This window comes from Alexandromys fortis, unplaced genomic scaffold (assembly GCF_014885135.2).
Source record: "Alexandromys fortis isolate MF-2015 unplaced genomic scaffold, M_Fortis_MF-2015_v1.1 scaffold_4, whole genome shotgun sequence".
In the NCBI taxonomy this organism is placed as follows: domain Eukaryota; kingdom Metazoa; phylum Chordata; class Mammalia; order Rodentia; family Cricetidae; genus Alexandromys; species Alexandromys fortis.
This window is the reverse complement of record NW_026067944.1, coordinates 7,501,403-7,516,215: the sequence shown is the minus strand read 5'-3', so window position 1 is coordinate 7,516,215 and position 14,813 is coordinate 7,501,403. Positions and strand designations below refer to the sequence as shown.

The window sequence follows — 14,813 nt, the reverse complement described above, 5'->3', positions numbered from 1 at the left end:
GAAACACACTCCCTCGTTTTGTTTCTTTTTCATAAATGCTTCCATTAGCTTCCTTAGTGATGTTAAATACCTGTCCAGTGTAGAATTTGACGTTATTTCTATCGATCACACATTTCAAGGCAAGGCAATAGCCTGAGACAATGGGGCTTAAATACATGATGACACAAAGAGACAGAAATCCTTTAATATTACTACGTGGTAAATGGGGTGTACATGTTAAATATGCTCTTTGAATTCAGGCTCATATGCAAATTTCAAGGCTCTCAATTTGACCTTCCACTGTCTTGAGAAGCAAGGACTTGTTAATGTGTTTTTAATAATATCTACGATATAATGCACCCAAATTTAGTAGAAAATGATCTAACTTAATGGGAACTGAACTCAGCATTAGAAAGAGGACCAGACTTTTCACAACCTACTCTAAGCATTTAATAATGACATACACATACTTGCACACACGTTTCCATATATGCAGCATACAGTGATGCTTAAAAGTGAAGGAAAGAAACCACCATACCCACACGACTCCCATAGTTTTTCAGGATTTCCAATTAATTGTATGTATTTTGGGTACAGCTGTCAAACTTTATATAATGTCATTAACTGTGAAAAATAGCAATTTCCATCTTTCAAACTTTATAAAACATACCTATTTCTTAAGATGACTGTGTAGTTATTAAAAATTTAAGGGATTATCCTTTTTCAGTGCTTTCTCTAAATTAGTCACTATTTCTAGCACTGTCCCAGTGGTTTCTCGTGGATACATTTGAGCAGATGAACAAAGTAGTAAACCTTGTAGATTTAGGTTATCTGGCTCTGACATCAACACTGAAATAGCCTTTTCAGGTGAAAGAATGTGATATTGGGTGTGTGTATAGGAAGAAGAGAGTGCTGTGGGCTGTGGATGCACTTTCAGAAGACAGGATACACATACAAGCTTTCTTTTAGTTTGTAGAAATCAAGGTTCACAGTTTTTAATCTAGTAGAACTTTCAGAGATGATGAAGAATAAATAGTAGTTAGGTAGATAGGTGATAGATAGATAGATAGATAGATAGATAGATAGATAGATAGATAGGATAGACTAGACATTGATGTGGGAGTCCCTTTTCTGTGCTGCAATTAACATTAATGAATAAAGAAACTGCCTTGGCCTGTTGATAGGGCAGAACTTAGGTAGGTAGGGAAAACTGGTCTGAATGCTGGGAGGAAGAAGACAGTTAGGTAGATGCCATGGATCCTGTGCCAGAGATAGACATGTTGAAACTTTACTCATAGGCCACAACCTCGTGGTGATATACAGATTAATAGAAATTGGCTAAATTAATATGTAAGAGATTTGCCAATAGGAAGCTAGAGCTAATGGGCCAAGCATCATTTAATTAAATAGTTTCTGTGTGATTATTTCTAGGTCTACGTTAGCTGGGCAGTTGTGAACCAAACAAGCGCCCCCCTGCAACAAGAGATGATAGATATTTTTGGAATTTCATAAAAATATTTTAAAATATTTTCAAAATAATTTAAACAAAGAGTATGTCATGATTTAGATATTAAAATAAATCTATTCTTTCTTCTTATATTTCTTTATCTTCCTCCTCCTCCTCTTCTTTCTTCTATTTCTTCAAATGCTGGCCTTAACCAAGTTTCTTATATATATGCTAGGCAAATCTTTTTCAACTTATACCACAGTCCTTCTTATTATTGTTAATGTCTAAATCTAGTTCATTGTTCTGTCTGTTTTGTCTTCATTGATATGTTGAGCTATATAATTCTTTGATATCACTTGGTATAGGGGTCATCTTAGCATTTTACAATGTTTACTGTCAACTCTGTCCCACACTAGATGCCATTAGTTGTAGTAATAAGTGCTGCGGGGCTGGTCCCCAGCACCCTGGCTGCCCGGCTAGCTCAGTCGGTAGAGCATGGGACTCTTAATCTCAGGGTCGTGGGTTCGAGCCCCACGTTGGGTGCCATCTGTTGAAATAGGAGCAGCGGGGCTGCGTCCCCAGTACCCCGGCTACCTGCTAGCTCATGCCCGAAATAACAACACACAAACTGTATTCATTTAAACACTGCTTGGCCCATTTCTATCTAGCCTCTTCTAGGCTAATTCTCACATATTAATTTAGCCCATTTCTTATCATCTATGTAGCACCGCTAAGTGCGCTTACCGGGAAGATTCTAGTCTATGTCCATTCTGGGTCGGAGCTTCATCGTGTATGCCCAGGAGAGTGAAGCAGGGCCTCTGCTCCAGAGAGCAGAGCTGTAGAGTCTGAGCTCACTTCCACTTCCTCCCAGCATCCTATTCTGTTTACTCCTCCCACCTATGTTTTAACCTATCAGGGCCAAGGAGTTTCTTTATTGCTTAACCAATGAAATCAACAGATTGATATATGATACTTCCACATCAATTAGTACCACTCCACTGGCATATAAAACATATCAGATGTTTTGAGAAAAGACTGTTGTATATACAACCTCCCTGATGGATGATTGTCTGGATCTAAGTAGCTTTGGACTGAGGAGGGCAAAATACAAGAGAAAATATGACAGAAGATTAGGCTATAAATATGGGCACACATTATACTCATCTAGCATCTTATTTTAAGTCCTCTGATAACTAAATTTATAGCATTTACTCACAATGCAGTCCTCCATTATATTGTCTTTCTGTTTCCACTGAAGATGAATTAAAGGGGAGAGATTGTCGTGATTGTCCAAGCATCACTGCCAGTCATTGGGGTAGAGGAGTTGATACCAACAACACATTAATGTGCTTAGCATACGAGTCCTTGTTGCACAATGAGAAGACAGAAAAGAGAGATGTATACAGTTGACTATGAAATGTATTTGATAACATATAAATAAGTTTACATTTAGTCAGAAGACTGCATTAGTTTATGGAGGTTTTATAAGAAGAAAATCATTTAGAGATAATGGTTTTGACAGTTCAATGGATTCCTAAGGAATTTGACAAACCAGAGAATAGCTGGAAATATGAAAATAAGATAAGCAAATAGGTTTGGAATCTTAGTTTAAAAGGTTGAGTCAGTCAGTGTGTCAAGGAAAAAGAGGGCATATATAAAGATTATTTTGTTAGAAATTATGATCTTTTTCTCATAACAAATATTTTATATTGGTGAAATAGTTGGCAACATTAAGATGATCTTAAATATCTGTGAATCGAATTATGATATATTCATCATTACTGAAAGCAACTTCTCTAAATATTACAAATTCAATAATGTTCATCAGTGTAAACATAAAATTTAAAGTCACAAAACCTGACATTATGCCTTGTAAGTGATCAAGGATAAGTGATAAAAAGGAACACCCTGGAGAGGATGTGACTATTGAGAAGTATGTATAAAGCAAAGGATACGGTAAGACAAAACGGCAGACACTGACTTTTCTAAGATAAAACTATCTGTTGAAAATGAAAAGATTATGTTACTAAGATGGAAGCATAATTTTCTATCATATTTCAATGTCATGAACAAGTAATTGTTTGTTTATAGACTGAATGCCAAAATTTTGAAGATCATTGTTATTAGTGCACATCTCCATTATATTGTTTAAAATTCAGCTATTAATAATGCACTCATTGAACATTTGTTTTCTTATTATTATAACATATATTATGAAACTAAAAAATTCTGTCTCTTAGGGACAGCAGATGTTTTGACATGTTTAAATTTATCTGTGGTCAACAGACCCAAATACAAAGGTAACTTACACAGGGCTTCAAGAACCTCTTTATCAACATTTATAAAAGTTGATTAACAATTGACAACAAAAAAGCAAAGAAGTATGAAATCCTATTATTTCCCATATCAACATTAGCTCACCCTCATATAATCCTGCATTTAAAATATTTTTAGAAAGAGAAAGTTTGAGCATAAGACACAATTTGCTATCTTCTTCAATTTCTTCAGAGACTTAAAGTTCTTGTTATGCAGGTCTTACATCTGTTTGATTAGAGGTACTTTAAGATAATTTATGCTATTTGCAGCGTTTGTAAAGGGTGATATTTCTCTGACTTCTTTTTCAGCTTGTTTATCATTTGTGTATAAAACGGCTACTGATTATTATTTTTTTACTCATTCTCTTGGAGAGGCAGGAAAAACATAGCAAAAATGGTCAATTGTATCAAAAACAAGCTACAGATTCAATGCAACCCCCTTCAAAATCTCAACACAATTCTTCATAGACCCCAAAAGAATAATAGTCAACTTTGTATGGAAAAACAAAAAATCCAGGATAACTAAAACAATCCTTCACAATAATAATACTTTCAGAAGCATCACCATCCCTGAATTCAAGCTTTAATAGAGATTATTAATTAATTAATATATTATAAATAGTAATAAAAACAACTTGGTATTGACATAAAAACTGACATGTACACTATAAAGATTTGTCACTCATATTAGTTTAATAAAATACTGATTGGCCAGTAGTCAGGCAGGAAGTACATATGGGACAACCAGACTAGGAGAATTCTGGGAAGAGGGAAGGTAGAGACTAAGAAAAGGTGATAAACTTCATGGCTAAACATAAATAAGATTTATGGGGTAATTTAAGTTGTAAGAGCTAGTTAATAATAACCTGAGCTGATAAACCAAACAGTTTATAATTAATATAAACCTCTGTGTATTTATTTGGGACTGAACAACTGTGGGACTAGGTGGGACAGAAACTTCTCTTTACAAAACAAGATAGTTGAGATGGAAAAGGGCAGAAAGGGAGAGCAAGAAAAGAGATATCGTGATGGAGGGAACCATTATGGAGTTAGGGAGAAATTTGGTATTAGGGAAATCCCAGGAATCCACAAAGATGATACCAGGTAAGACTCTAAGCAGTAGTGGAGAGGGTACCTGAACTGGCCTTCCCGTGTAATTAGTTTGATGACTGCCCTAATTGTCATCATAGAACCTTCAACAAGTAACTGATGGAAGCAGATGCAGAGATCCACAGCTAAAGACTGGGCTGTATTCCTGGAGTACAGTCGAAGGGAGGAAAGAAGGATATGAGCAATGGGTCAAGACTATGATAAGGAAAAATACAGAAACAACTGACACAAGCAAGTGGGAACTCATTGACTATGAACTGACAGCTGGGGAACCTGCCTAGGGCCCAGCTAGGAGCAGAATTAATCCCTAGTGCATGAACTGACCTTGGGGGTCCCATTACTTATGAGGGGACACCTTGCTCAGCCTTGAGACAGAGAAGGAGGGGCTTAGTCCTGCTTCAACTTGATATGCTAGACTTGGCTGACTCCCCATGAAAAGTCTTACACTTTCTGAGGTGTGTATGGAGGATTGCATGAGACGAAGGTGGGGATGGATGGAAAAAGGGGAAGGAGGAGAAATTGCGGTTGGTAAATGAAATTCCTGCCTTCCCTTTTTTCTCTTTCTTCCCTCCCTCCTTTCCTTTCTTTCTTCCTTTCTTCCTTAGTTCCTTCCTTCTTTTGTTTCTTCCTTCTTTCTTTCATTCTAGTTCTTTGTTTTTTTTTTTCTTCTTTCACTTCTTGGACTCTTTGAGGTCAATAAAATTACAATACACTTGACATTTTTCTTCTTTCTTTCTTTCTTTCTTTCTTTCTTTCTTTCTTTCTTTCTTTCTTTCTTTCTTTCTTTCTTTCTTTCTTTCACAATGAGACATAGGCCCAAAAGGATGGAGTCTGGGAACCATGAAATGAAATTTGTGAGAACAAGAACCTGTACTGACTTTTCTCCCTTTGCTTTGTATCTTAAATATTTTGTTACAGCAATGAAAATCTGATTAGAAAACCACAGAAGAGTATATTTGTTTTTTTTAAGAGTATAAGGAAATATATAAATAGCTTATTTTCAAGGTAGACTGTACTGTTTCAGTTATATAAGCAGTGTGTAAAGATTAACTTGAAATGATTAGTATACTGCCGTAATAATTTATCATTACTTTTTGGGAGTAATGAAAACTCTCTCCTTGAGCTATTTTTGAAACATATAATTCACTACTCTTAACTATTGTCACTGTTAGTAGGCATTAAATCACTATCAAATTAACAAAATCCTTCAATGCTTTTGCTATGTATGCATCTAGAGAAATTTTTTGAATTGCTCTGTCAATCAAGCTGTAAGATGAGATTTTCTATTGTACAGTGTTTGACATTATAATGATAGTTGTTAAATCTACCATCTTCTTTGAAGTCTTACTAAAGGATAATCTCAGTGAATGGGCAAGCTGATTGTACGTTTTTCTTTAGAAGACTGTACTTAATTCGGGAGAGTTAAAGAATCCCAGATTAGAAATAAACAAATAAACCAAAAAATAAAGAAATCCAAACAAACAAACAAACCTCAGCATTCTGACTGCATTTAGGGTTTTCATTCCAGCACCCATGTGAAAGAGGGAAACATTTTTTTGAGAACCATCTGTGCTTTCTCAGCTTCTGATGTTTACCTGCACTATTTAAATAATAAGGCCAAGGCTCAGATTGAGGATTTTGCCTATTCTCCTGCAGTCAGCAAACATCAGAGCTTTCTACCTGTTCTCAAAGCTTTCCACCTTCATTGCTCATGAGAGATCTGAGTGGGGTCTTGATGTCTTTCCAAGTTGGCAGAGAAGGTGCTCTTCGCAATTGGTTTAGGTGTTTCCACAACATATTTACATGCAGAATTTCTGCCATTGTTGGATCATAATGATTCATGCCGGTCTAACTGTGCACCACTTTAACTGTTTTCCTAAGATTACAGATTATGTGAGAGCTTCACTAGGTTGTTAAATCTTCACAATTGAAAAATTAATTAAACATAAATGTTGTTTTCCACAATTTTCAGGTTTCTAAATCATTCTGCATATATGTATGTATAAGTGTGTGTTATTAAAATGAGGTAACACTTATTTCCCATATTCTTCCAGAATAAACACACCTCCAGAATTTATGATTTGGATCTATTGGCTAGCTTTGTTTTAAGTATGGGAGCCATTATGGTGATGTTCATTATCAACCTGACCTGCCTCAGAATTGCAGAGCACAGTGTCTGTGCTGTGTGCTGTACAAAACATTCAGAGATTATGGGCTAAAGGGCTCAGAGACATGCAGACAATGGAATGCTGAAATGCTGAATTTAGTTGTCCAAACTTGGAGTGCACAGTTCACTCACAAAGAAATCTAAGTACTTGATCTTTTGTGGTAGCTACACTAGTGATTCTGAAAAATGCAAGAAAACCAATTTTGATTCATCTTAAAAATTCTTAATTTTATAAAAAGAAAAAATTAATTTATAAGCCCTGGAAATAACCTATTTGACACTTGCATTTGCTAAAGCTAAAATAATAAACATACCTATATGATTTTTCAATATTGTTAATTTTATAATAATTTCTGCTGATTGACTAATATGTGATACAATGTTTTTCTGTCTCCTTCCATGTTTCCTATGAAGGACTGTGTAAGAGTCCTATTAGCAATAATTCTTCTTGCTTTTATCTCCATAGGAATATAAATCATTAAATATATACTGTGAATATATAAACTAAACAACTCATGTATACACCTAATAAAAGCATTGTATTTATACAAAGGGATATATGATAATAGAAATTATTTTAAATTTCCACTTATGTTCATTAATAATTCAAAATTTTTTCAGTGTGTTTAACTTCTATACTATTTTCTATATTATATTAAATATGTTAATATAATTTTCTATATACTCTGTAGGCTTTATTTATTAAAACTACTAAAATGGACACTGTAGTTGGGGTAAAATTTAAAGAAGGAAAGTTTCTCACTTTAGATGTTGGAAGTCTTAGATCCTGATGCCTATGGATTAGGGTCTAGTTAAGACACTTGGGTGTTCAGGTAGCTGTTTCTTTATCGTGCCTTCACTGGGTAAATACAGTTATAATGTATCTTATATTTTTTTCTACGAAGGCAAGCATTACCTTCATGAGATCTCCAACCATATTCCTTGAATTTCTTCTAAAGTCCAAACTTCAAATATTACATAAGAGATTTAGGTTCCAATATGAATTTGGTACAAACACAGATGTTTAATCGATAGAGATTATAATTTTTCATAGAAAAGTTACATATAGAATCCAGGTTGTTTATTTTTAGGAGTAAATTAGTAACGCATAATCAAAGGAGAGTTTGATAATGCTTTAGTTCTTTAGACAGATATATGGCGTTATTCATCTACTTATCTCTCTCCAAATTGTTTGCTAAGCATTGTGTTTTTATATTTGCATGCTAATGATAATGAAAGGATGGTTAAAAACAGCCATTCAAGTAAAAACAATAATACGAGTAAAACAAATAAGTAGAATGCAGGGGTGTGGTAGCTGCTATTTTAGATAGGGTCTTTAATTCTTCTGTTAAATATATTAGTCCATGTTTGTTTCACAGACTTCTTGCAAAATAACCCTTTAAAGGTCATTTGTAGAATATTTTAACAATCTTTGAATAAAACAAATATTTCCTGGTGTGTAAGTCTCCACTTACAGCTTCTTAAAACCTATTTTACAATTTTAGGCTTATTTTGCATTTTCAGATGAATACTTTCTCTCATTTAAATGCAGTTTACAAAACAAGTAGGAAGGTAGGAAAGCAATGGTTTTTACTCGATTAAGGTTATTGCGTCTCCCAGTTTTTGCTTTCTTTTTCTTTTCTTTTTTTGCCTTCATATTTTTGGGTCATTTCTTCGTTGTAAAGGTTGTTTTATAGCCCAGCTGTCACTGGTGATTAAGTTCAAATTATACTTCCTTCTGTTTTGTCAAGAAAGTGAGGGAAAATAACCAAGACTGCAACAGAGAACCCGCCTCTACTTGAACTAGTTCTGCACCAAAAGAAGAATGTTTCTTAGACTACGAGCCCATACTTTTGAGAAATTAGAGCATTACCTGTTAAATACACTTGCTTTGGAGGCTTTTCATGTTTCCTACTGTAAGGGAACAGATGTATTAGGACAAACCAAGCAGTTGCCTCGCTGTTTGATTGCTGAGAGGAAGCGTCCATGCTGGAATGTAACAGCATGTCTAGCGCTCTTCTCACCTTCACTTTCTAAGCAACCATCTTTCTTTTTATTAAAGAAGTAAATTGGTTGACTCTCAGATTTTCAGTTCTCTTATTTTTGAGCATGTGAACCAGTGACAATAACTGCTATTATACACTTCCTTTCAAAACTTATTAAAATATCTTATAAATCCTCTGGAAATAGAAAAGCAAACATTCTGCTTCCACAAATACAAGAGCAGTTTCAAGTAGACCAGTTTAGTCCACTTTTAAATTTCCTAAGTCATGTTGACTTCTTTTGGCAGGGAATTTCTTTCAGTATCGTTGATGATAGGAAGGAGATGAAAAAAGACATGGGTTTATCACAATAGCCAACTATTTTACTTTAGAAAAATCAATGGAATCAGTTAACTTTTGAAAATCATAATCAGCTCAGATTATGTCATTTGCATGTTCTGATCACCTATGTCAAGGCGGTTAACAAGACATTAAGTTTAAATCAGGGTATAAGCATGCAAGAATCATCGTCCAATCTCTTGGAAACTCCATCAGGATCCTGGAAACATAACTGCTGCTATTTCTGAACTGCCTTTGGCTCTAAGCTGATGGTCCCATTTTGAAGGCATGCTTGAAATAGCTCAACTTCCTTTCCAGGTCATTAGCTTTTCTCAATGATCTATCAATGGTTAAAGCCAATAGCTTTAGAAAGAGCTGGATTCAAGCATCCTTAATGTCACACTCATACACAAATGCAAGACATATTTAATTTTGATGAGGAACCTCTAGGGCAGTCTCAGTTCTGTTTTACAAAATAGTATGAATTGTGTTATTATATGCATCTTCCACAGCTGGCAGTGAGAATGATACTTTCATGATGAAAGTCGGCTGAAATATGGTAATGAGTTTTCCTACTTGAGTTTCTTGCTGATTCTAATCCTTGATTATGATCATTTATAAAATATACTTTTCCCCAACCAGTGTCCATCCTATGTTCTAGTACATCTCAAAGTTAGTCACAACCATGGAAGTCTATGTTACTCAAAGCATATTTGTTGAAGGAATTGATGAGTGTATATAAAAGAATTCCACATTATTCTCTTTTACTTTAGGTGAGAATCACAATGAAAGCACCTCACCTCTCTGTCTTTAAGGAATGAATTCTGCCAATCCTCTGCATGGCTATGGAAGTGGATTCCTTCCCAGAAGGTCATAGAGTGAACCTCTAAGGCAAGAAAGTCCTGAGGGGGACTGATGAGTAGGGAGTCTTATGAACTTGCACTTCAACATCTGACCTGCAGAACTGCAGTCATCAAAGGGTGCACTTGTAAAATACTTTATGAATATTTGTTATCCTATGATAGGTAGCTGATATGGAAAATCCAAATGCCCAGAGATATAACTTTGATATTCGGTATTTTATAAAATGTTTATATATATATATATATATATATATATATATATATATATGTAACTTATATGAGAATAAATATGAGAATAAAATTGATTCCTAAAAATCATATTAAGAGTTTTTCAAATGCCCAATTTTAATTAGATAAGTAATACACATAGATAAGCTTTTTAATCTGTTCTGATATTGAAGGCCCCTGAATTTCATCGTAGACACAAGCAACTCCATGGTAAAAGAGTGACTGAAAGAAGTCCCCTAGCCAAGTTTAGCCAATCAGCTAAACAGACTCAAAAATGTTCCTATAAGGCTGGGGGACCCAAAGTTACTGACCTTATATAATTAAAAAGCCTCCAATGGGTAAAATGATTACTAACCCCATCCAATTAACATGCACTCCATAGAACTGCTCCTTGACTGCCCTATTAAAACAGAGACTAGTTCACAATAATTTGAATTCCCAAGTACACTTTACAAGGGCCTATGTACCTCTGTCCTGGTCTTTATCGCCATTTTGTGTGGATGATAGACCTCTGCATGTTGGCTCTTTCTGCAGAACAAATGCCCTTTGTGTTTACCTACTCTTTGAGTCTGGGATTTTTCTTCAGTAATGCTGGACCCTTACAATGTTGCTGTGATGGATGTATGCAGATGGTACTCAGGAGCCTTTTACTATAGGAAGGGAAGAATTGTTCTTTTCCATAACTCTTTAAAAGTAGACAATGAAAATGAGAGCTTTGGGGAGTAACCACAGCTGAGAGACATCAATGACAATGTTGTATCATATTGTAAATGTTAACGATATCATAATATATAATTTTCATCATAATTCTGAGGCTCTGTTAGTTAATTGGTCTAGCAATACAGTTGATAGAAATTACCTGAACATAATTTTATAATAATTTGATAAACTACACTTATATATGGATTTCTGAAGTGATGAATTATCTAAACAAATAAAAATGATATGTCTATTTAATCTTTGGTAATAATAGTCCTTGATTATCATGACCATAAAATCTTGAAAGAGGTGAAAGGAGATATTATCAAAAGTGTGTATGGTATGAGTTCACAGATTTGATCCATACTTCAAAAGTTGAAGTACTTTTCTAAAGTAACTCAAATACTCGTCCTTGTCATTTGGTTGATGAGCTGCTGTCTAAATTGTAGATTGATGGTTGACAGCATTGATGTTATAAATTATGCATGCTAATTTAGTGAACACAATTAAACTGAGGCAGTATGGGTAATTTAAATAATTGCATGAATACATAGTATTATTAGTCTTGTCAAAATCTGCACCTATACTAAATGTCAGCGTTTCATATCAACAAAGAGTTCTCAGACTCCAGGATTATGAATCAATATTGTTGGGAGACCGATTTCAAGTTCAATTATTTGTAAAAATAATATTAGCATACACTTATCAGTTAACTTTTGGTTTTTATTTTTCTATGAAGTTTGAGGAAGTGACAGTAACTAAGATTTCAATTTTTTTTAAACTTAGTCGAATACAGAGTTTAAAATTGATATTTGTAGCATTTAGTCCCTTAGTATTTATCTTTATATTATACATATTGGTTTCATTATTTATGGTATGTTTTACTATTATGTTTAAAATATTAATATCTTTTCCTCCACGAGCAGACAAACCTCTCCTTGAAATCCTATGGCCAACTTAAAGGTAGAGGTCAAAGTATTTCTTAGATTACATTTTTGCTCAAGTACATCACTACGACATTTAAAGAGTTTAATGCCTATGTCTCCTTCTTTTTTAAAATTTATTCATCTATAGTATGTACATTGCTCTTCCTGCAGGCCAGAAGAAGGTGTTAAATCTCATTATAAATGGTTGTGAGCCATCTGCTACGTGGTTGGCAGGAATTGAACTCAGGACCTCTGGAAGAGCTGTCAGTGATCTGATTCTCAGCTGAGCCATATCTCCAGCCTCAGCCTATGGTTCTTATTGTGAATGGCAGTGAAACATTTGTTTAGGTTGTGAACCAGAGATTTTAGAGGTTAAATAGGATGATTAACATTGAGATTTAAAAATATACCACTCTGAATAAATGACATATTGCTATAATATTCTCTGTGACTATTGGAAAAAAGGAGTTGAGGGAAAATATGTCTCAGTGAATCTAAATAGACACCTTTTAGTCCTGGTTTTCTGAAGAAAAGGTAAATTCTTTTATTGATTTATACAGACTCTTGGAGCATACCCAGAGGACATTGGTTTCTAAGAGTTCATTTTTGTTTTTAGTTAAGTTCTACTGGCACCTTTAACTCAATTAATATCTGCAACATTTTCACATCCATTTTAAAATGAAAAATAGACATTATCTTTTCTTGCTAAATTTTACATTTTACCTTATGTTTTTCATGATTTCAACAAAGTACGTTTTACAATATTAAACAATTATATAACCAGTCATAAACATAGATTACTGCTAATCTATCTTATATAATATAGTAATACTTGTGTTAATAAGGAAATAAAATTTCAAATTATAATAAGGATGATAGAGAACTGTTTGAAATCTAGAAATAAATCCATTAATGTAAATTTATTAGACCCACAAATTGTGCTTATTAGAGACTTGCTGCAATTTAGCTAATGTAGCAATGCATGGCACAGTCACATCTTATTGTAAACTTGTCTAAAATTTCCAAATGAGCATTAGAGGTAGAAAATTGTATATAGTATGAAGAACAGAATGACCCAAAGTAATCAGTACAAGTATTTGACCTTGTAGATGGGCAAAGATTGGGGAATGCCAGAAGAGTGTTGTTTTTATCCAATATTCATCCATGATTTTGTAGACACACATATATATCTCACAAAAAAGAATACACAACAAATAATCATTCCAACAGCTGTGTGACAGAATTCAAGGTAGCCGCTACATCAGTAATTAATTGGTATGACACATATTAGGTAAAACCGAGCACGGTGAGTGGGAGGAAATGAGATGATTATTGCATACTGTATTATCTGTCCACTGCATTACAGAGGAAGAAAGGTGGAAGTCCGCATTTCAAATGCATTATTTGCAGAGTAGTATTACATAATGTGAAAGTACTAATGACTAATGAACTTTTCTTTAAAAAATTATTTCATTGATTGGGCATCTACTATATGGTAGCTCTTACACCGAGTAAAGCGAAGTAAATTGGAACTGGAAGGAAAATATATACAATATGGATCTCATGTTAAGTGGACAAAGCAGCAGAAACAGCAGAAAGTTGAAGACTACAGTTGTCATCAAAGAGTGGTAAGGTAGAACGATAAACCATTTAGTAAATAGTGCTAGGAAAGTATTTCCCTTCTATAAGATCGATCAGCTTTTCAGATATTTTGATCATTCTGTTTGCAAGATCATCTGCATGACTCATTTGGGAACTTTATACAAGCTTACAGTAGGGTGTGGTTTTTCATGCAACGCTACCATCTGAAGGTCATCACTAGCACCCCAGCCAGGGAGAAGAGGGAACAGTTGTGTCATATTTTGATATTTACTGCATAAAGAAAAGAAACTTCTGGCTCAAAAAGTTAAAATGTTGATTCATACAGTTGAGGTCAGAGAAGAAGGTTGTAGCTATTTATCAACCACTGTCTGAGCTGAAACATCAAGGTAGGTTGCCTTCAGTGTTCTTAATCACTGTGGATCTGGCAAAGGCACTACAAATTAAGAACGTTTCTTTATATGTGTGGATGATATGCTTGTTTAGTAAAGGTGCTTTCTTACTTTATCTTCTCAGAGTCTATAAAAAAAAACAAACAAACAACAACAATAAAACTCCTGCATTATTCTTTCATTTTAACACTAATGGAAACAATCGCCCAAGTGATCTAACATTATCTTGTCCAAAATAAAAGGTACTAGTTAAGGGTAGGCATTGGACATTTCTAGTTCAAATAATTATATTTCTTCTATACCCCAGTGTTCTAGAAGACTGGATCCAAAGATAGAAAACTCCTAACCTAGAGGATATGATTGGATACTGATTCTCACCAAAGTTTTTATTACCACTTCAAAAATTTGAAGCTCTTGGATTTAATGTTATGAATTAAAAACATGCTGGTGTCTATTCTAGTTCTTTTCTATTTCTGTGACAAAATATCCTGACATGAATCAACTTAGCGTGGGGGGAGGGAATGGTTTGCCTCACAATTACAGGTTACAGTTCATCCTGAGAAGTCAAGACAGAATGTCAAACAGCTCCTCACAGCATATCCACAGTCAGGAGCAGAAAGAAGTACACGAATCCATCCTACTTGCTTGCTTGTGCTCAGATCAAAGTATTACTCTCACATAGATCAGAACTACCACCTATTCCTAGGGAATGATGTCACCCACAATAGCATGGATACCATACTGACTATTTTAATTAACTAATACAG

At 34.4% G+C, this 14,813-nt stretch overlaps 1 non-coding gene across 1 annotated transcript; it reads left to right on the top strand.

Annotated features, from left to right (window-relative positions):
• Nucleotides 1-1,896: 1,896 nt before the first annotated feature.
• Trnak-cuu (transfer RNA lysine (anticodon CUU)) lies at nt 1,897-1,969 on the top strand. The gene has a single exon. It is a non-coding gene; the product is annotated as a tRNA-Lys (tRNA).
• The last annotated feature ends 12,844 nt before the right edge of the window (nt 1,970-14,813 follow it).